This window comes from Heterodontus francisci, chromosome 49 (genome assembly GCF_036365525.1).
Source record: "Heterodontus francisci isolate sHetFra1 chromosome 49, sHetFra1.hap1, whole genome shotgun sequence".
Taxonomy (NCBI): Eukaryota; Metazoa; Chordata; class Chondrichthyes; order Heterodontiformes; family Heterodontidae; genus Heterodontus; species Heterodontus francisci.
In genome coordinates, this window is record NC_090419.1 from 8,386,274 (window position 1) to 8,410,504 (window position 24,231).

Below are 24,231 nucleotides of genomic sequence, written 5' to 3' on the forward strand. Positions count from 1 at the left end.
GTAACACAGAATCTCACTGTCCTGTAAACCCCAATACTCAGTAACACAGAGTCTCACTGTCCTATAAACACCAATACTCAGTAACACAGAGTCTCACTGTCCTATAAACACCAATACTCAGTAACACAGAGTCTCACTGTCCTATAAACACCAATACTCATGAACAGAGTCTCACTGTCCTGTAAACACCAATACTCAGTAACACAGAGTCTCACTGTCCGATAAACACCAATACTCAGTAACACAGAGTCTCACTGTCCTATAAACCCCAATACTCAGTAACACAGAGTCTGACTGTCCTGTAAACACCAATACTCAGTAACACAGAGTCTCACTGTCCGATAAACCCCAATACTCAGTAACACAGAGTCTCACTGTCCGATAAACACCAATACTCAGTAACACAGAGTCTCACTGTCCTGTAAACACCAATACTCAGTAACACAGAGTCTCACTGTCCGATAAACCCCAATACTCACTAACAGAGTCTCACTGTCCGATAAACACCAATACTCACTAACACAGAGTCTCACTGTCCGATAAACACCAATACTCAGTAACACAGAGTCTCACTGTCCTGTAAACCCCAATACTCACTAACACAGAGTCTCACTGTCCTGTAAACCCCAATACTCAGTAACACAGAGTCTCACTGTGCGATAAACACCAATACTCAGTAACACAGAGTCTCACTGTCCGATAAACACCAATACTCAGTAACACAGAGTCTCACTGTCCTATAAACACCAATACTCAGTAACACAGAGTCTCACTGTCCTATAAACACCAATACTCAGTAACACAGAGTCTCACTGTCCTATAAACACCAATACTCAGTAACACAGAGTCTCACTGTCCTGTAAACCCCAATACTCAGTAACACAGAGTCTCACTGTCCTGTAAACCCCAATACTCACTAACACAGAGTCTCACTGTCCTGTAAACCCCAATACTCAGTAACACAGAGTCTCACTGTGCGATAAACACCAATACTCAGTAACACAGAGTCTCACTGTCCGATAAACACCAATACTCAGTAACACAGAGTCTCACTGTGCGATAAACCCCAATACTCAGTAACACAGAGTCTCACTGTCCTGTAAACCCCAATACTCAGTAACACAGAGTCTCACTGTCCTGTAAACCCCAATACTCACTAACACAGAGTCTCACTGTCCTGTAAACCCCAATACTCAGTAACACAGAGTCTCACTGTGCGATAAACACCAATACTCAGTAACACAGAGTCTCACTGTGCGATAAACCCCAATACTCAATAACACAGAGTCTCACTGTCCTGTAAACACCAATACTCAGTAACACAGAGTCTCACTGTCCTGTAAACACCAATACTCAGTAACACAGAGTCTCACTGTGCGATAAACCCCAATACTCAGTAACACAGAGTCTCACTGTGCGATAAACCCCAATACTCAGTAACACAGAGTCTCACTGTCCTATAAACACCAATACTCAGTAACACAGAGTCTCACTGTCCTGTAAACACCAATACTCAGTAACACAGAGTCTCACTGTCCTATAAACACCAATACTCAGTAACACAGAGTCTCACTGTCCTATAAACACCAATACTCAGTAACACAGAGTCTCACTGTGCGATAAACCCCAATACTCAGTAACACAGAGTCTGACTGTGCGATAAACACCAATACTCAGTAACACAGAGTCTCACTGTCCTGTAAACACCAATACTCAGTAACACAGAGTCTCACTGTCCTATAAACACCAATACTCAGGAACACAGAGTCTCACTGTCCTATAAACACCAATACTCAGTAACACAGAGTCTCACTGTCCGATAAACACCAATACTCAGTAACAGAGTCTCACTGTCCTGTAAACACCAATACTCAGGAACACAGAGTCTCACTGTCCTGTAAACCCCAATACTCAGGAACACAGAGTCTCACTGTCCTGTAAACCCCAATACTCACTAACACAGAGTCTCACTGTCCGATAAACACCAATACTCAGTAACACAGAGTCTCACTGTCCTATAAACACCAATACTCAGTAACACAGAGTCTCACTGTCCTGTAAACCCCAATACTCAGGAACACAGAGTCTCACTGTCCTGTAAACCCCAATACTCACTAACACAGAGTCTCACTGTCCGATAAACACCAATACTCAGTAACACAGAGTCTCACTGTCCGATAAACACCAATACTCAGTAACACAGAGTCTCACTGACGATAAACACCAATACTCAGTAACACAGAGTCACACTGTCCGATAAACACCAATACTCAGTAACACAGAGTCTCACTGTCCTATAAACCCCAATACTCAGTAACACAGAGTCTCACTGTCCTGCAAACACCAATACTCAGTAACACAGAGTCTCACTGTCCTATAAACACCAATACTCAGTAACACAGAGTCTCACTGTCCTATAAACACCAATACTCAGTAACACAGAGTCTCACTGTCCTGTAAACACCAATACTCAGTAACACAGAGTCTCACTGTCCGATAAACACCAATACTCAGTAACACAGAGTCTCACTGTCCTATAAACACCAATACTCAGTAACACAGAGTCTCACTGTCCTATAAACACCAATACTCAGTAACACAGAGTCTCACTGTCCTGTAAACACCAATACTCAGTAACACAGAGTCTCACTGTCCTATAAACACCAATACTCAGTAACACAGAGTCTCACTGTCCTATAAACCCCAATACTCAGTAACACAGAGTCTCACTGTCCTGTAAACACCAATACTCAGTAACACAGAGTCTCACTGTCCGATAAACACCAATACTCAGTAACACAGAGTCTCACTGTCCTGTAAACACCAATACTCAGTAACACAGAGTCTCACTGTCCTATAAACACCAATACTCAGTAACACAGAGTCTCACTGTCCTATAAACCCCAATACTCAGTAACACAGAGTCTCACTGTCCTGTAAACACCAATACTCAGTAACACAGAGTCTCACTGTCCGATAAACACCAATGCTCAGTAACACAGAGTCTCACTGTCCTGTAAACCCCAATACTCACTAACACAGAGTCTCACTGTCCGATAAACACCAATACTCAGTAACACAGAGTCTCACTGTCCTATAAACACCAATACTCAGTAACACAGAGTCTCACTGTCCAATAAACACCAATACTCAGTAACACAGAGTCTCACTGTCCTGTAAACCCCAATACTCACTAACACAGAGTCTCACTGTCCGATAAACACCAATACTCAGTAACACAGAGTCTCACTGTCCTATAAACACCAATACTCAGTAACACAGAGTCTCACTGTCCGATAAACACCAATACTCAGTAACACAGAGTCTCACTGTCCGATAAACACCAATACTCAGTAACACAGAGTCTCACTGTCCAATAAACACCAATACTCAGTAACACAGAGTCTCACTGTCCGATAAACACCAATACTCAGTAACACAGAGTCTCACTGTCCGATAAACCCCAATACTCAGTAACACAGAGTCTCACTGTCCTATAAACACCAATACTCAGTAACACAGAGTCTCACTGTCCTGTAAACACCAATACTCAGTAACACAGAGTCTCACTGTCCTATAAACACCAATACTCAGTAACACAGAGTCTCACTGTCCTGTCAACACCAATACTCAGTAACACAGAGTCTCACTGTCCTGCAAACACCAATACTCAGTAACACAGAGTCTCACTGTCCAATAAACACCAATACTCAGTAACACAGAGTCTCACTGTCCTATAAACACCAATACTCAGTAACACAGAGTCTCACTGTCCTATAAACAACAATACTCAGTAACACAGAGTCTCACTGTCCGATAAACACCAATACTCAGTAACACAGAGTCTCACTGTCCAATAAACACCAATACTCAGTAACACAGAGTCTCACTGTCCGATAAACACCAATACTCAGTAACACAGAGTCTCACTGTCCAATAAACACCAATACTCAGTAACACAGAGTCTCACTGTCCTGTAAACCCCAATACTCACTAACACAGAGTCTCACTGTCCTGTAAACACCAATACTCAGTAACACAGAGTCTCACTGTCCTATAAACACCAATACTCAGTAACACAGAGTCTCACTGTCCTATAAACACCAATACTCAGTAACACAGAGTCTCACTGTCCTGTAAACCCCAATACTCAGTAACACAGAGTCTCACTGTCCTATAAACACCAATACTCAGGAACACAGAGTCTCACTGTCCTGTAAACACCAATACTCAGTAACACAGAGTCTCACTGTCCGATAAACACCAATACTCAGTAACACAGAGTCTCACTGTCCTGTAAACACCAATACTCAGGAACACAGAGTCTCACTGTCCTGTAAACCCCAATACTCAGGAACACAGAGTCTCACTGTCCTGTAAACCCCAATACTCACTAACACAGAGTCTCACTGTCCGATAAACACCAATACTCAGTAACACAGAGTCTCACTGTCCTATAAACACCAATACTCAGTAACACAGAGTCTCACTGTCCTGTAAACCCCAATACTCAGGAACACAGAGTCTCACTGTCCTGTAAACCCCAATACTCACTAACACAGAGTCTCACTGTCCGATAAACACCAATACTCAGTAACACAGAGTCTCACTGTCCGATAAACACCAATACTCAGTAACACAGAGTCTCACTGTCCGATAAACACCAATACTCAGTAACACAGAGTCACACTGTCCGATAAACACCAATACTCAGTAACACAGAGTCTCACTGTCCTGTAAACACCAATACTCAGTAACACAGAGTCTCACTGTCCTGTAAACACCAATACTCAGTAACACAGAGTCTCACTGTGCGATAAACACCAATACTCACTAACACAGAGTCTCACTGTCCTGTAAACACCAATACTCAGTAACACAGAGTCTCACTGTCCGATAAACCCCAATACTCACTAACACAGAGTCTCACTGTCCGATAAACACCAATACTCAGTAACACAGACTCTCACTGTCCTGTAAACACCAATACTCAGTAACACAGAGTCTCACTGTCCAGTAAACCCCAATACTCAGTAACACAGACTCTCACTGTCCTGTAAACACCAATACTCAGTAACAGAGTCTCACTGTCCGAGAACACCAATACTCAGTAACACAGAGTCTCACTGTCCTGTAAACACCAATACTCAGTAACACAGAATCTCACTGTCCTGTAAACCCCAATACTCAGTAACACAGAGTCTCACTGTCCTATAAACACCAATACTCAGTAACACAGAGTCTCACTGTCCTATAAACACCAATACTCAGTAACACAGAGTCTCACTGTCCTATAAACACCAATACTCATGAACAGAGTCTCACTGTCCTGTAAACACCAATACTCAGTAACACAGAGTCTCACTGTCCGATAAACACCAATACTCAGTAACACAGAGTCTCACTGTCCTATAAACCCCAATACTCAGTAACACAGAGTCTGACTGTCCTGTAAACACCAATACTCAGTAACACAGAGTCTCACTGTCCGATAAACCCCAATACTCAGTAACACAGAGTCTCACTGTCCGATAAACACCAATACTCAGTAACACAGAGTCTCACTGTCCTGTAAACACCAATACTCAGTAACACAGAGTCTCACTGTCCGATAAACCCCAATACTCACTAACAGAGTCTCACTGTCCGATAAACACCAATACTCACTAACACAGAGTCTCACTGTCCGATAAACACCAATACTCAGTAACACAGAGTCTCACTGTCCTGTAAACCCCAATACTCACTAACACAGAGTCTCACTGTCCTGTAAACCCCAATACTCAGTAACACAGAGTCTCACTGTGCGATAAACACCAATACTCAGTAACACAGAGTCTCACTGTCCGATAAACACCAATACTCAGTAACACAGAGTCTCACTGTCCTATAAACACCAATACTCAGTAACACAGAGTCTCACTGTCCTATAAACACCAATACTCAGTAACACAGAGTCTCACTGTCCTATAAACACCAATACTCAGTAACACAGAGTCTCACTGTCCTGTAAACCCCAATACTCAGTAACACAGAGTCTCACTGTCCTGTAAACCCCAATACTCACTAACACAGAGTCTCACTGTCCTGTAAACCCCAATACTCAGTAACACAGAGTCTCACTGTGCGATAAACACCAATACTCAGTAACACAGAGTCTCACTGTCCGAGAAACACCAATACTCAGTAACACAGAGTCTCACTGTCCGATAAACACCAATACTCAGTAACACAGAGTCTCACTGTGCGATAAACCCCAATACTCAGTAACACAGAGTCTCACTGTCCTATAAACACCAATACTCAGTAACACAGAGTCTCACTGTCCTATAAACACCAATACTCAGTAACACAGAGTCTCACTGTCCTGTAAACCCCAATACTCAGTAACACAGAGTCTCACTGTCCTGTAAACCCCAATACTCACTAACACAGAGTCTCACTGTCCTGTAAACCCCAATACTCAGTAACACAGAGTCTCACTGTGCGATAAACACCAATACTCAGTAACACAGAGTCTCACTGTCCGAGAAACACCAATACTCAGTAACACAGAGTCTCACTGTCCGATAAACACCAATACTCAGTAACACAGAGTCTCACTGTGCGATAAACCCCAATACTCAGTAACACAGAGTCTCACTGTCCTGTAAACCCCAATACTCAGTAACACAGAGTCTCACTGTCCTGTAAACCCCAATACTCACTAACACAGAGTCTCACTGTCCTGTAAACCCCAATACTCAGTAACACAGAGTCTCACTGTGCGATAAACACCAATACTCAGTAACACAGAGTCTCACTGTGCGATAAACCCCAATACTCAATAACACAGAGTCTCACTGTCCTGTAAACACCAATACTCAGTAACACAGAGTCTCACTGTCCTGTAAACCCCAATACTCAGTAACACAGAGTCTCACTGTCCTGTAAACCCCAATACTCAGTAACACAGAGTCTCACTGTCCTGTAAACACCAATACTCAGTAACACAGAGTCTCACTGTCCTATAAACACCAATACTCAGTAACACAGAGTCTCACTGTCCTGTAAACCCCAATACTCACTAACACAGAGTCTCACTGTCCTGTAAACCCCAATACTCAGTAACACAGAGTCTCACTGTGCGATAAACACCAATACTCAGTAACACAGAGTCTCACTGTCCTGTAAACCCCAATACTCAGTAACACAGAGTCTCACTGTCCTGTAAACCCCAATACTCAGTAACACAGAGTCTCACTGTGCGATAAACCCCAATACTCAGTAACACAGAGTCTCACTGTCCTGTAAACCCCAATACTCAGTAACACAGAGTCTCACTGTCCTGTAAACCCCAATACTCACTAACACAGAGTCTCACTGTCCTGTAAACCCCAATACTCAGTAACACAGAGTCTCACTGTGCGATAAACACCAATACTCAGTAACACAGAGTCTCACTGTGCGATAAACCCCAATACTCAATAACACAGAGTCTCACTGTCCTGTAAACACCAATACTCAGTAACACAGAGTCTCACTGTCCTGTAAACCCCAATACTCAGTAACACAGAGTCTCACTGTCCTGTAAACCCCAATACTCAGTAACACAGAGTCTCACTGTCCTGTAAACACCAATACTCAGTAACACAGAGTCTCACTGTCCTATAAACACCAATACTCAGTAACACAGAGTCTCACTGTCCTGTAAACCCCAATACTCACTAACACAGAGTCTCACTGTCCTGTAAACCCCAATACTCAGTAACACAGAGTCTCACTGTGCGATAAACACCAATACTCAGTAACACAGAGTCTCACTGTGCGATAAACCCCAATACTCAATAACACAGAGTCTCACTGTCCTGTAAACACCAATACTCAGTAACACAGAGTCTCACTGTCCTGTAAACCCCAATACTCAGTAACACAGAGTCTCACTGTCCTGTAAACCCCAATACTCAGTAACACAGAGTCTCACTGTCCTGTAAACACCAATACTCAGTAACACAGAGTCTCACTGTGCGATAAACCCCAATACTCAGTAACACAGAGTCTCACTGTGCGATAAACACCAATACTCAGTAACACAGAGTCTCACTGTCCTGTAAACACCAATACTCAGTAACACAGAGTCTCACTGTCCTATAAACACCAATACTCAGGAACACAGAGTCTCACTGTCCTATAAACACCAATACTCAGTAACACAGAGTCTCACTGTCCGATAAACACCAATACTCAGTAACAGAGTCTCACTGTCCTGTAAACACCAATACTCAGGAACACAGAGTCTCACTGTCCTGTAAACCCCAATACTCAGGAACACAGAGTCTCACTGTCCTGTAAACCCCAATACTCACTAACACAGAGTCTCACTGTCCGATAAACACCAATACTCAGTAACACAGAGTCTCACTGTCCTATAAACACCAATACTCAGTAACACAGAGTCTCACTGTCCTGTAAACCCCAATACTCAGGAACACAGAGTCTCACTGTCCTGTAAACCCCAATACTCACTAACACAGAGTCTCACTGTCCGATAAACACCAATACTCAGTAACACAGAGTCTCACTGTCCGATAAACACCAATACTCAGTAACACAGAGTCTCACTGACGATAAACACCAATACTCAGTAACACAGAGTCACACTGTCCGATAAACACCAATACTCAGTAACACAGAGTCTCACTGTCCTATAAACCCCAATACTCAGTAACACAGAGTCTCACTGTCCTGCAAACACCAATACTCAGTAACACAGAGTCTCACTGTCCTATAAACACCAATACTCAGTAACACAGAGTCTCACTGTCCTATAAACACCAATACTCAGTAACACAGAGTCTCACTGTCCTGTAAACACCAATACTCAGTAACACAGAGTCTCACTGTCCGATAAACACCAATACTCAGTAACACAGAGTCTCACTGTCCTATAAACACCAATACTCAGTAACACAGAGTCTCACTGTCCTATAAACACCAATACTCAGTAACACAGAGTCTCACTGTCCTGTAAACACCAATACTCAGTAACACAGAGTCTCACTGTCCTATAAACACCAATACTCAGTAACACAGAGTCTCACTGTCCTATAAACCCCAATACTCAGTAACACAGAGTCTCACTGTCCTGTAAACACCAATACTCAGTAACACAGAGTCTCACTGTCCGATAAACACCAATACTCAGTAACACAGAGTCTCAATGTCCTGTAAACACCAATACTCAGTAACACAGAGTCTCACTGTCCTATAAACACCAATACTCAGTAACACAGAGTCTCACTGTCCGATAAACACCAATACTCAGTAACACAGAGTCTCACTGTCCTGTAAACCCCAATACTCACTAACACAGAGTCTCACTGTCCGATAAACACCAATACTCAGTAACACAGAGTCTCACTGTCCTATAAACACCAATACTCAGTAACACAGAGTCTCACTGTCCAATAAACACCAATACTCAGTAACACAGAGTCTCACTGTCCTGTAAACCCCAATACTCACTAACACAGAGTCTCACTGTCCGATAAACACCAATACTCAGTAACACAGAGTCTCACTGTCCTATAAACACCAATACTCAGTAACACAGAGTCTCACTGTCCGATAAACACCAATACTCAGTAACACAGAGTCTCACTGTCCGATAAACACCAATACTCAGTAACACAGAGTCTCACTGTCCAATAAACACCAATACTCAGTAACACAGAGTCTCACTGTCCGATAAACACCAATACTCAGTAACACAGAGTCTCACTGTCCGATAAACCCCAATACTCAGTAACACAGAGTCTCACTGTCCTATAAACACCAATACTCAGTAACACAGAGTCTCACTGTCCTGTAAACACCAATACTCAGTAACACAGAGTCTCACTGTCCTATAAACACCAATACTCAGTAACACAGAGTCTCACTGTCCTGTCAACACCAATATTCAGTAACACAGAGTCTCACTGTCCTGCAAACACCAATACTCAGTAACACAGAGTCTCACTGTCCAATAAACACCAATACTCAGTAACACAGAGTCTCACTGTCCTATAAACACCAATACTCAGTAACACAGAGTCTCACTGTCCTATAAACAACAATACTCAGTAACACAGAGTCTCACTGTCCGATAAACACCAATACTCAGTAACACAGAGTCTCACTGTCCAATAAACACCAATACTCAGTAACACAGAGTCTCACTGTCCGATAAACACCAATACTCAGTAACACAGAGTCTCACTGTCCAATAAACACCAATACTCAGTAACACAGAGTCTCACTGTCCTGTAAACCCCAATACTCACTAACACAGAGTCTCACTGTCCTGTAAACACCAATACTCAGTAACACAGAGTCTCACTGTCCTATAAACACCAATACTCAGTAACACAGAGTCTCACTGTCCTATAAACACCAATACTCAGTAACACAGAGTCTCACTGTCCTGTAAACCCCAATACTCAGTAACACAGAGTCTCACTGTCCTATAAACACCAATACTCAGTAACACAGAGTCTCACTGTCCTGTAAACCCCAATACTCAGTAACACAGAGTCTCACTGTCCGGTAAACACCAATACACAGTAACACAGAGTCTCACTGTCCTATAAACACCAATACTCAGTAACACAGAGTCTCACTGTCCTGTAAACCCCAATACTCAGTAACACAGAGTCTCACTGTCCTGTAAACCCCAATACTCAGTAACACAGAGTCTCACTGTCCTATAAACACCAATACTCAGTAACACAGAGTCTCACTGTCCGATAAACACCAATACTCAGTAACACAGAGTCTCACTGTCCTGTAAACACCAATACTCAGTAACAGAGTCTCACTGTCCTGCAAACACCAATACTCAGTAACACAGAGTCTCACTGTCCAATAAACACCAATACTCAGTAACACAGAGTCTCACTGTCCTATAAACACCAATACTCAGTAACACAGAGTCTCACTGTCCTATAAACACCAATACTCAGTAACACAGAGTCTCACTGTCCGATAAACACCAATACTCAGTAACACAGAGTCTCACTGTCCTATAAACACCAATACTCAGTAACACAGAGTCTCACTGTCCTATAAACACCAATACTCAGTAACACAGAGTCTCACTGTCCTATAAACACCAATACTCAGTAACACAGAGTCTCACTGTCCGATAAACACCAATACTCAGTAACACAGAGTCTCACTGTCCGATAAACACCAATACTCAGTAACACAGAGTCTCACTGTCCTATAAACACCAATACTCAGTAACACAGAGTCTCACTGTCCGATAAACACCAATACTCAGTAACACAGAGTCTCACTGTCCTATAAACCCCAATACTCAGGAACACAGAGTCTCACTGTGCGATAAACACCAATACTCAGTAACACAGAGTCTCACTGTCCTATAAACCCCAATACTCAGGAACACAGAGTCTCACTGTGCGATAAACCCCAATACTCAGTAACACAGAGTCTCACTGTCCTATAAACACCAATACTCAGTAACACAGAGTCTCACTGTCCTGTAAACCCCAATACTCAGTAACACAGAGTCTCACTGTCCTGTAAACCCCAATACTCACTAACACAGAGTCTCACTGTCCTGTAAACCCCAATAATCACTAACACAGAGTCTCACTGTCCTGTAAACACCAATACTCAGTAACACAGAGTCTCACTGTCCTGTAAACACCAATACTCAGTAACACAGAGTCTCACTGTGCGATAAACACCAATACTCACTAACACAGAGTCTCACTGTCCTGTAAACACCAATACTCAGTAACACAGAGTCTCACTGTCCGATAAACCCCAATACTCACTAACACAGAGTCTCACTGTCCGATAAACACCAATACTCAGTAACACAGACTCTCACTGTCCTGTAAACACCAATACTCAGTAACACAGAGTCTCACTGTCCAGTAAACCCCAATACTCAGTAACACAGACTCTCACTGTCCTGTAAACACCAATACTAAGTAACACAGAGTCTCACTGTCCTGTAAACACCAATACTCAGTAACACAGAATCTCACTGTCCTGTAAACCCCAATACTCAGTAACACAGAGTCTCACTGTCCTATAAACACCAATACTCAGTAACACAGAGTCTCACTGTCCTATAAACACCAATACTCAGTAACACAGAGTCTCACTGTCCTATAAACACCAATACTCATGAACAGAGTCTCACTGTCCTGTAAACACCAATACTCAGTAACACAGAGTCTCACTGTCCGATAAACACCAATACTCAGTAACACAGAGTCTCACTGTCCTATAAACCCCAATACTCAGTAACACAGAGTCTGACTGTCCTGTAAACACCAATACTCAGTAACACAGAGTCTCACTGTCCGATAAACACCAATACTCAGTAACACAGAGTCTCACTGTCCTATAAACCCCAATACTCAGTAACACAGAGTCTCACTGTAAGATAAACCCCAATACTCACTAACACAGAGTCTCACTGTCCGATAAACACCAATACTCAGTAACACAGAGTCTCACTGTCCTGTAAACACCAATACTCAGTAACACAGAGTCTCACTGTCCGATAAACCCCAATACTCACTAACACAGAGTCTCACTGTCCGATAAACACCAATACTCACTAACACAGAGTCTCACTGTCCGATAAACACCAATACTCAGTAACACAGAGTCTCACTGTCCTGTAAACCCCAATACTCACTAACACAGAGTCTCACTGTCCTGTAAACCCCAATACTCAGTAACACAGAGTCTCACTGTGCGATAAACACCAATACTCAGTAACACAGAGTCTCACTGTCCGATAAACACCAATACTCAGTAACACAGAGTCTCACTGTCCTATAAACACCAATACTCAGTAACACAGAGTCTCACTGTCCTATAAACACCAATACTCAGTAACACAGAGTCTCACTGTCCTATAAACACCAATACTCAGTAACACAGAGTCTCACTGTCCTGTAAACCCCAATACTCAGTAACACAGAGTCTCACTGTCCTGTAAACCCCAATACTCACTAACACAGAGTCTCACTGTCCTGTAAACCCCAATACTCAGTAACACAGAGTCTCACTGTGCGATAAACACCAATACTCAGTAACACAGAGTCTCACTGTCCGATAAACACCAATACTCAGTAACACAGAGTCTCACTGTGCGATAAACCCCAATACTCAGTAACACAGAGTCTCACTGTCCTGTAAACCCCAATACTCAATAACAGAGTCTCACTGTCCTGTAAACCCCAATACTCACTAACACAGAGTCTCACTGTCCTGTAAACCCCAATACTCAGTAACACAGAGTCTCACTGTGCGATAAACACCAATACTCAGTAACACAGAGTCTCACTGTGCGATAAACCCCAATACTCAATAACACAGAGTCTCACTGTCCTGTAAACACCAATACTCAGTAACACAGAGTCTCACTGTCCTGTAAACACCAATACTCAGTAACACAGAGTCTCACTGTGCGATAAACACCAATACTCAGTAACACAGAGTCTCACTGTGCGATAAACCCCAATACTCAGTAACACAGAGTCTCACTGTCCTATAAACACCAATACTCAGTAACACAGAGTCTCACTGTCCTGTAAACACCAATACTCAGTAACACAGAGTCTCACTGTCCTATAAACACCAATACTCAGTAACACAGAGTCTCACTGTCCTATAAACACCAATACTCAGTAACACAGAGTCTCACTGTGCGATAAACCCCAATACTCAGTAACACAGAGTCTCACTGTGCGATAAACACCAATACTCAGTAACACAGAGTCTCACTGTCCTGTAAACACCAATACTCAGTAACACAGAGTCTCACTGTCCTGTAAACACCAATACTCAGTAACACAGAGTCTCACTGTCCTATAAACACCAATACTCAGTAACACAGAGTCTCACTGTGCGATAAACACCAATACTCAGTAACACAGAGTCTCACTGTCCGATAAACCCCAATACTCAGTAACACAGAGTCTCACTGTCCAATAAACCCTAATACTCAGTAACACAGAGTCTCACTGTGCGATAAACACCAATACTCAGTAACACAGAGTCTCACTGTGCGATAAACCCCAATACTCAATAACACAGAGTCTCACTGTCCTGTAAACACCAATACTCAGTAACACAGAGTCTCACTGTCCTATAAACACCAATACTCAGTAACACAGAGTCTCACTGTCCTGTAAACACCAATACTCAGTAACACAGAGTCTCACTGTGCGATAAACCCCAATACTCAGTAACACAGAGTCTCACTGTGCGATAAACCCCAATACTCAGTAACACAGAGTCTCACTGTCCTATAAACACCAATACTCAGTAACACAGAGTCTCACTGTCCTGTAAACACCAATACTCAGTAACACAGAGTCTCACTGTCCTATAAACACCAATACTCAGTAACACAGAGTCTCACTGTCCTATAAACACCAATACTCAGTAACACAGAGTCTCACTGTGCGATAAACCCCAATACTCAGTAACACAGAGTCTCACTGTGCGATAAACACCAATACTCAGTAACACAGAGTCTCACTGTCCTATAAACACCAATACTCAGTAACACAGAGTCTCACTGTCCGATAAACACCAATACTCAGTAACACAGAGTCTCACTGTCCGATAAACCCCAATACTCAGTAACACAGAGTCTCACTGTCCAATAAACCCTAATACTCAGTAACACAGAGTCTCACTGTGCGATAAACACCAATACTCAGTAACACAGAGTCTCACTGTGCGATAAACACCAATACTCAGTAACACAGAGTCTCACTGTCCGATAAACCCCAATACTCAGGAACACAGAGTCTCACTGTCCAGTAAACCCCAATACTCAGTGACACAGAGTCTCACTGTCCTGTAAACACCAATACTCAGTAACACAGAGTCTCACTGTGCGATAAACACCAATACTCAGTAACACAGAGTCTCACTGTCCTATAAACACCAATACTCAGTAACACAGAGTCTCACTGTCCTGTAAACACCAATACTCAGTAACACAGAGTCTCACTGTCCTATAAACACCAATACTCAGTAACACAGAGTCTCACTGTCCTGTAAACACCAATACTCAATAACACAGAGTCTCACTGTCCGATAAACACCAATACTCAGTAACACAGAGTCTCACTGTCCGATAAACACCAATACTCAGTAACACAGAGTCTCACTGTCCTATAAACACCAATACTCAGTAACACAGAGTCTCACTGTCCTATAAACACCAATACTCAGTAACACAGAGTCTCACTGTCCTATAAACACCAATACTCAGTAACACAGAGTCTCACTGTGCGATAAACCCCAATACTCAGTAACACAGAGTCTCACTGTGCGATAAACACCAATACTCAGTAACACAGAGTCTCACTGTGCGATAAACACCAATACTCAGTAACACAGAGTCTCACTGTCCTGTAAACACCAATACTCAGTAACACAGAGTCTCACTGTCCTGTAAACACCAATACTCAGTAACACAGAGTCTCACTGTCCTGTAAACACCAATACTCAGTAACACAGAGTCTCACTGTCCTGTAAACACCAATACTCAGTAACACAGAGTCTCACTGTCCTATAAACACCAATACTCAGTAACACAGAGTCTCACTGTCCTATAAACACCAATACTCAGTAACACAGAGTCTCACTGTCCTGTAAACACCAATACTCAGTAACACAGAGTCTCACTGTCCGATAAACACCAATACTCAGTAACACAGAGTCTCACTGTCCTGTAAACCCCAATACTCAGTAACACAGAGTCTCACTGTCCAATAAACACCAATACTCAGTAACACAGAGTCTCACTGTCCTATAAACCCTAATACTCAGTAACACAGAGTCTAACTGTCCTGTAAACACCAATACTCAGTAACACAGAGTCTCACTGTCCGATAAACACCAATACTCAGTAACACAGAGTCTCACTGTCCTGTAAACACCAATACTCAGTAACACAGAGTCTCACTGTCCTATAAACACCAATACTCAGTAACACAGAATCTCACTGTCCTGTAAACACCAATACTCAGTAACACAGAGTCTCACTGTCCTATAAACACCAATACTCAGTAACAGAGTCTCACTGTCCTATAAACACCAATACTCAGTAACACAGAGTCTCACTGTCCTATAAACACCAATACTCAGTAACACAGAGTCTCACTGTCCTGTAAACACCAATACTCAGTAACACAGAGTCTCACTGTCCTATAAACACCAATACTCAGTAACACAGACTCTCACTGTCCTGTAAACACCAATACTCAGTAACACAGAGTCTCACTGTCCTATAAACACCAATACTCAGTAACACAGAATCTCACTGTCCTATAAACCCCAATACTCAGTAACACAGAGTCTCACTGTCCTATAAACACCAATACTCAGTAACACAGAATCTCACTGTCCTGTAAACCCCAATACTCAGTAACACAGAGTCTCACTGTCCTATAAACACCAATACTCAGGAACACAGAGTCTCACTGTCCTGTAAACACCAATACTCAGTAACACAGAGTCTCACTGTCCTATAAACACCAATACTCAGTAACACAGAGTCTCACTGTCCTGTAAACACCAATACTCAGTAACACAGAGTCTCACTGTCCTATAAACACCAATACTCAGTAACACAGAGTCTCACTGTCCTATAAACACCAATACTCAGTAACACAGAGTCTCACTGTCCTATAAACACCAATACTCAGTAACACAGAGTCTCACTGTCCTGTAAACACCAATACTCAGTAACACAGAGTCTCACTGTCCTATAAACACCAATACTCAGTAACACAGAGTCTCACTGTCCTATAAACACCAATACTCAGTAACACAGAGTCTCACTGTGCGATAAACCCCAATACTCAGTAACACAGAGTCTCACTGTGCGATAAACACCAATACTCAGTAACACAGAGTCTCACTGTCCTATAAACACCAATACTCAGTAACACAGAGTCTCACTGTCCGATAAACACCAATACTCAGTAACACAGAGTCTCACTGTCCGATAAACCCCAATACTCAGTAACACAGAGTCTCACTGTCCAATAAACCCTAATACTCAGTAACACAGAGTCTCACTGTGCGATAAACACCAATACTCAGTAACACAGAGTCTCACTGTGCGATAAACACCAATACTCAGTAACACAGAGTCTCACTGTCCGATAAACCCCAATACTCAGGAACACAGAGTCTCACTGTCCAGTAAACCCCAATACTCAGTGACACAGAGTCTCACTGTCCTGTAAACACCAATACTCAGTAACACAGAGTCTCACTGTGCGATAAACACCAATACTCAGTAACACAGAGTCTCACTGTCCTATAAACACCAATACTCAGTAACACAGAGTCTCACTGTCCTGTAAACACCAATACTCAGTAACACAGAGTCTCACTGTCCTATAAACACCAATACTCAGTAACACAGAGTCTCACTGTCCTGTAAACACCAATACTCAATAACACAGAGTCTCACTGTCCGATAAACACCAATACTCAGTAACACAGAGTCTCACTGTCCGATAAACACCAATACTCAGTAACACAGAGTCTCACTGTCCTATAAACACCAATACTCAGTAACACAGAGTCTCACTGTCCTATAAACACCAATACTCAGTAACACAGAGTCTCACTGTCCTATAAACACCAATACTCAGTAACACAGAGTCTCACTGTGCGATAAACCCCAATACTCAGTAACACAGAGTCTCACTGTGCGATAAACACCAATACTCAGTAACACAGAGTCTCACTGTGCGATAAACACCAATACTCAGTAACACAGAGTCTCACTGTCCTGTAAACACCAATACTCAGTAACACAGAGTCTCACTGTCCTGTAAACACCAATACTCAGTAACACAGAGTCTCACTGTCCTGTAAACACCAATACTCAGTAACACAGAGTCTCACTGTCCTGTAAACACCAATACTCAGTAACACAGAGTCTCACTGTCCTATAAACACCAATACTCAGTAACACAGAGTCTCACTGTCCTATAAACACCAATACTCAGTAACACAGAGTCTCACTGTCCTGTAAACACCAATACTCAGTAACACAGAGTCTCACTGTCCGATAAACACCAATACTCAGTAACACAGAGTCTCACTGTCCTGTAAACCCCAATACTCAGTAACACAGAGTCTCACTGTCCAATAAACACCAATACTCAGTAACACAGAGTCTCACTGTCCTATAAACCCTAATACTCAGTAACACAGAGTCTAACTGTCCTGTAAACACCAATACTCAGTAACACAGAGTCTCACTGTCCGATAAACACCAATACTCAGTAACACAGAGTCTCACTGTCCTGTAAACACCAATACTCAGTAACACAGAGTCTCACTGTCCTATAAACACCAATACTCAGTAACACAGAATCTCACTGTCCTGTAAACACCAATACTCAGTAACACAGAGTCTCACTGTCCTATAAACACCAATACTCAGTAACAGAGTCTCACTGTCCTATAAACACCAATACTCAGTAACACAGAGTCTCACTGTCCTATAAACACCAATACTCAGTAACACAGAGTCTCACTGTCCTGTAAACACCAATACTCAGTAACACAGAGTCTCACTGTCCTATAAACACCAATACTCAGTAACACAGACTCTCACTGTCCTGTAAACACCAATACTCAGTAACACAGAGTCTCACTGTCCTATAAACACCAATACTCAGTAACACAGAATCTCACTGTCCTATAAACCCCAATACTCAGTAACACAGAGTCTCACTGTCCTATAAACACCAATACTCAGTAACACAGAATCTCACTGTCCTGTAAACCCCAATACTCAGTAACACAGAGTCTCACTGTCCTATAAACACCAATACTCAGGAACACAGAGTCTCACTGTCCTGTAAACCCCAATACTCAGTAACACAGAGTCTCACTGTCCTATAAACACCAATACTCAGTAACACAGAGTCTCACAGTCCTATAAACACCAATACTCAGTAACACAGAGTCTCACTGTCCTATGAACACCAATACTCAGTAACACAGAGTCTCACTGTCCTATAAACACCAATACTCAGTAACACAGAGTCTCACTGTCCTATAAACACCAATACTCAGTAACACAGAGTCTCACTGTCCTGTAAACACCAATACTCAGTAACACAGAGTCTCACTGTCCTATAAACACCAATACTCAGTAACACAGAGTCTCACTGTCCTGTAAACACCAATACTCAGTAACACAGAGTCTCACTGTCCGAGAAACACCAATACTCAGTAACACAGAGTCTCAATGTCCTGTAAACACCAATACTCAGTAACACAGAGTCTCACTGTCCTATAAACACCAATACTCAGTAACACAGAGTCTCACTGTCCTGCAAACACCAATACTCAGTAACACAGAGTCTCACTGTCCTGTAAACACCAATACTCAGTAACACAGAGTCTCACTGTCCTATAAACACCAATACTCAGTAACACAGAGTCTCACTGTCCTATAAACACCAATACTCAGTAACACAGAGTCTCACTGTCCGATAAACCCCAATACTCAGTAACACAGAGTCTCACTGTCCAATAAACCCTAATACTCAGTAACACAGAGTCTCACTGTGCGATAAACACCAATACTCAGTAACACAGAGTCTCACTGTGCGATAAACCCCAATACTCAATAACACAGAGTCTCACTGTCCTGTAAACACCAATACTCAGTAACACAGAGTCTCACTGTCCTGTAAACACCAATACTCAGTAACACAGAGTCTCACTGTGCGATAAACCCCAATACTCAGTAACACAGAGTCTCACTGTGCGATAAACCCCAATACTCAGTAACACAGAGTCTCACTGTCCTATAAACACCAATACTCAGTAACACAGAGTCTCACTGTCCTGTAAACACCAATACTCAGTAACACAGAGTCTCACTGTCCTATAAACACCAATACTCAGTAACACAGAGTCTCACTGTCCTATAAACACCAATACTCAGTAACACAGAGTCTCACTGTGCGATAAACCCCAATACTCAGTAACACAGAGTCTCACTGTGCGATAAACACCAATACTCAGTAACACAGAGTCTCACTGTCCTGTAAACACCAATACTCAGTAACACAGAGTCTCACTGTCCTATAAACACCAATACTCAGTAACACAGAGTCTCACTGTCCTGTAAACACCAATACTCAGTAACACAGAGTCTCACTGTGCGATAAACACCAATACTCAGTAACACAGAGTCTCACTGTCCGATAAACACCAATACTCAGTAACACAGAGTCTCACTGTCCGATAAACCCCAATACTCAGTAACACAGAGTCTCACTGTCCAATAAACCCTAATACTCAGTAACACAGAGTCTCACTGTGCGATAAACACCAATACTCAGTAACACAGAGTCTCACTGTGCGATAAACACCAATACTCAGTAACACAGAGTCTCACTGTCCGATAAACCCCAATACTCAGTAACACAGAGTCTCACTGTCCTATAAACCCCAATACTCAGTAACACAGAGTCTCACTGTCCTATAAACACCAATACTCAGTAACACAGAGTCTCACTGTCCTGTAAACACCAATACTCAGTGACACAGAGTCTCACTGTCCTGTAAACACCAATACTCAGTAACACAGAGTCTCACTGTGCGATAAACACCAATACTCAGTAACACAGAGTCTCACTGTCCGATAAACCCCAATACTCAGTAACACAGAGTCTCACTGTCCTATAAACCCCAATACTCAGTAACACAGAGTCTCACTGTCCTATAAACACCAATACTCAGTAACACAGAGTCTCACTGTCCTGTAAACACCAATACTCAGTGACACAGAGTCTCACTGTCCTGTAAACACCAATACTCAGTAACACAGAGTCTCACTGTGCGATAAACACCAATACTCAGTAACACAGAGTCTCACTGTCCGATAAACACCAATACTCAGTAACACAGAGTCTCACTGTCCGATAAACACCAATACTCAGTAACACAGAGTCTCACTGTCCTATAAACACCAATACTCAGTAACACAGAGTCTCACTGTCCTATAAACACCAATACTCAGTAACACAGAGTCTCACTGTGCGATAAACCCCAATACTCAGTAACACAGAGTCTCACTGTGCGATAAACACCAATACTCAGTAACACAGAGTCTCACTGTGCGATAAACACCAATACTCAGTAACACAGAGTCTCACTGTCCTGTAAACACCAATACTCAGTAACACAGAGTCTCACTGTCCTGTAAACACCAATACTCAGTAACACAGAGTCTCACTGTCCTGTAAACACCAATACTCAGTAACACAGAGTCTCACTGTCCTGTAAACACCAATACTCAGTAACACAGAGTCTCACTGTCCTATAAACACCAATACTCAGTAACACAGAGTCTCACTGTCCTATAAACACCAATACTCAGTAACACAGAGTCTCACTGTCCTGTAAACACCAATACTCAGTAACACAGAGTCTCACTGTCCGATAAACACCAATACTCAGTAACACAGAGTCTCACTGTCCTGTAAACCCCAATACTCAGTAACACAGAGTCTCACTGTCCAATAAACACCAATACTCAGTAACACAGAGTCTCACTGTCCTATAAACCCTAATACTCAGTAACACAGAGTCTAACTGTCCTGTAAACACCAATACTCAGTAACACAGAGTCTCACTGTCCGATAAACACCAATACTCAGTAACACAGAGTCTCACTGTCCTGTAAACACCAATACTCAGTAACACAGAGTCTCACTGTCCTATAAACACCAATACTCAGTAACACAGAATCTCACTGTCCTGTAAACACCAATACTCAGTAACACAGAGTCTCACTGTCCTATAAACACCAATACTCAGTAACAGAGTCTCACTGTCCTATAAACACCAATACTCAGTAACACAGAGTCTCACTGTCCTATAAACACCAATACTCAGTAACACAGAGTCTCACTGTCCTGTAAACACCAATACTCAGTAACACAGAGTCTCACTGTCCTATAAACACCAATACTCAGTAACACAGACTCTCACTGTCCTGTAAACACCAATACTCAGTAACACAGAGTCTCACTGTCCTATAAACACCAATACTCAGTAACACAGAATCTCACTGTCCTATAAACCCCAATACTCAGTAACACAGAGTCTCACTGTCCTATAAACACCAATACTCAGTAACACAGAATCTCACTGTCCTGTAAACCCCAATACTCAGTAACACAGAGTCTCACTGTCCTATAAACACCAATACTCAGGAACACAGAGTCTCACTGTCCTGTAAACCCCAATACTCAGTAACACAGAGTCTCACTGTCCTATAAACACCAATACTCAGTAACACAGAGTCTCACTGTCCTATAAACACCAATACTCAGTAACACAGAGTCTCACTGTCCTATAAACACCAATACTCAGTAACACAGAGTCTCACTGTCCTATAAACACCAATACTCAGTAACACAGAGTCTCACTGTCCTATAAACACCAATACTCAGTAACACAGAGTCTCACTGTCCTGTAAACACCAATACTCAGTAACACAGAGTCTCACTGTCCTATAAACACCAATACTCAGTAACACAGAGTCTCACTGTCCTGTAAACACCAATACTCAGTAACACAGAGTCTCACTGTCCGAGAAACACCAATACTCAGTAACACAGAGTCTCAATGTCCTGTAAACACCAATACTCAGTAACACAGAGTCTCACTGTCCTATAAACACCAATACTCAGTAACACAGAGTCTCACTGTCCTGCAAACACCAATACTCAGTAACACAGAGTCTCACTGTCCTGTAAACACCAATACTCAGTAACACAGAGTCTCACTGTCCTATAAACACCAATACTCAGTAACACAGAGTCTCAATGTCCTATAAACACCAATACTCAGTAACACAGAGTCTCACTGTCCTGTAAACCCCAATACTCAGTAACACAGAGTCTCACTGTCCTATAAACACCAATACTCAGTAACACAGAGTCTCACTGTCCTATAAACACCAATACTCAGTAACACAGACTCTCACTGTCCTGTAAACACCAATACTCAGTAACACAGAGTCTCACTGTCCTATAAACACCAATACTCAGTAACACAGAATCTCACTGTCCTGTAAACCCCAATACTCAGTAACACAGAGTCTCACTGTCCTATAAACACCAATACTCAGTAACACAGAATCTCACTGTCCTGTAAACCCCAATACTCAGCAACACAGAGTCTCACTGTCCTATAAACACCAATACTCAGGAACACAGAGTCTCACTGTCCTGTAAACCCCAATACTCAGTAACACAGAGTCTCACTGTCCTATAAACACCAATACTCAGTAACACAGAGTCTCACTGTCCTATAAACACCAATACTCAGTAACACAGAGTCTCACTGTCCTATAAACACCAATACTCAGTAACACAGAGTCTCACTGTCCTATAAACACCAATACTCAGTAACACAGAGTCTCACTGTCCTATAAACACCAATACTCAGTAACACAGAGTCTCACTGTCCTATAAACACCAATACTCAGTAACACAGAGTCTCACTGTCCGAGAAACACCAATACTCAGTAACACAGAGTCTCAATGTCCTGTAAACACCAATACTCAGTAACACAGAGTCTCACTGTCCTATAAACACCAATACTCAGTAACACAGAGTCTCACTGTCCTATAAACACCAATACTCAGTAACACAGAGTCTCACTGTCCTGCAAACACCAATACTCAGTAACACAGAGTCTCACTGTCCTGTAAACACCAATACTCAGTAACACAGAGTCTCACTGTCCTATAAACACCAATACTCAGTAACACAGAGTCTCAATGTCCTATAAACACCAATACTCAGTAACACAGAGTCTCACTGTCCTGTAAACACCAATACTCAGTAACACAGAGTCTCACTGTCCTATAAACACCAATACTCAGTAACACAGAGTCTCAATGTCCTATAAACACCAATACTCAGTAACACAGAGTCTCACTGTCCTGTAAACCCCAATACTCAGTAACACAGAGTCTCACTGTCCTATAAACACCAATACTCAGTAACACAGAGTCTCACTGTCCTATAAACACCAATACTCAGTAACACAGAGTCTCACTGTCCTGTAAACACCAATACTCAGTAACACAGAGTCTCACTGTCCTATAAACCCCAATACTCAGTAACAGAGTCTCACTGTCC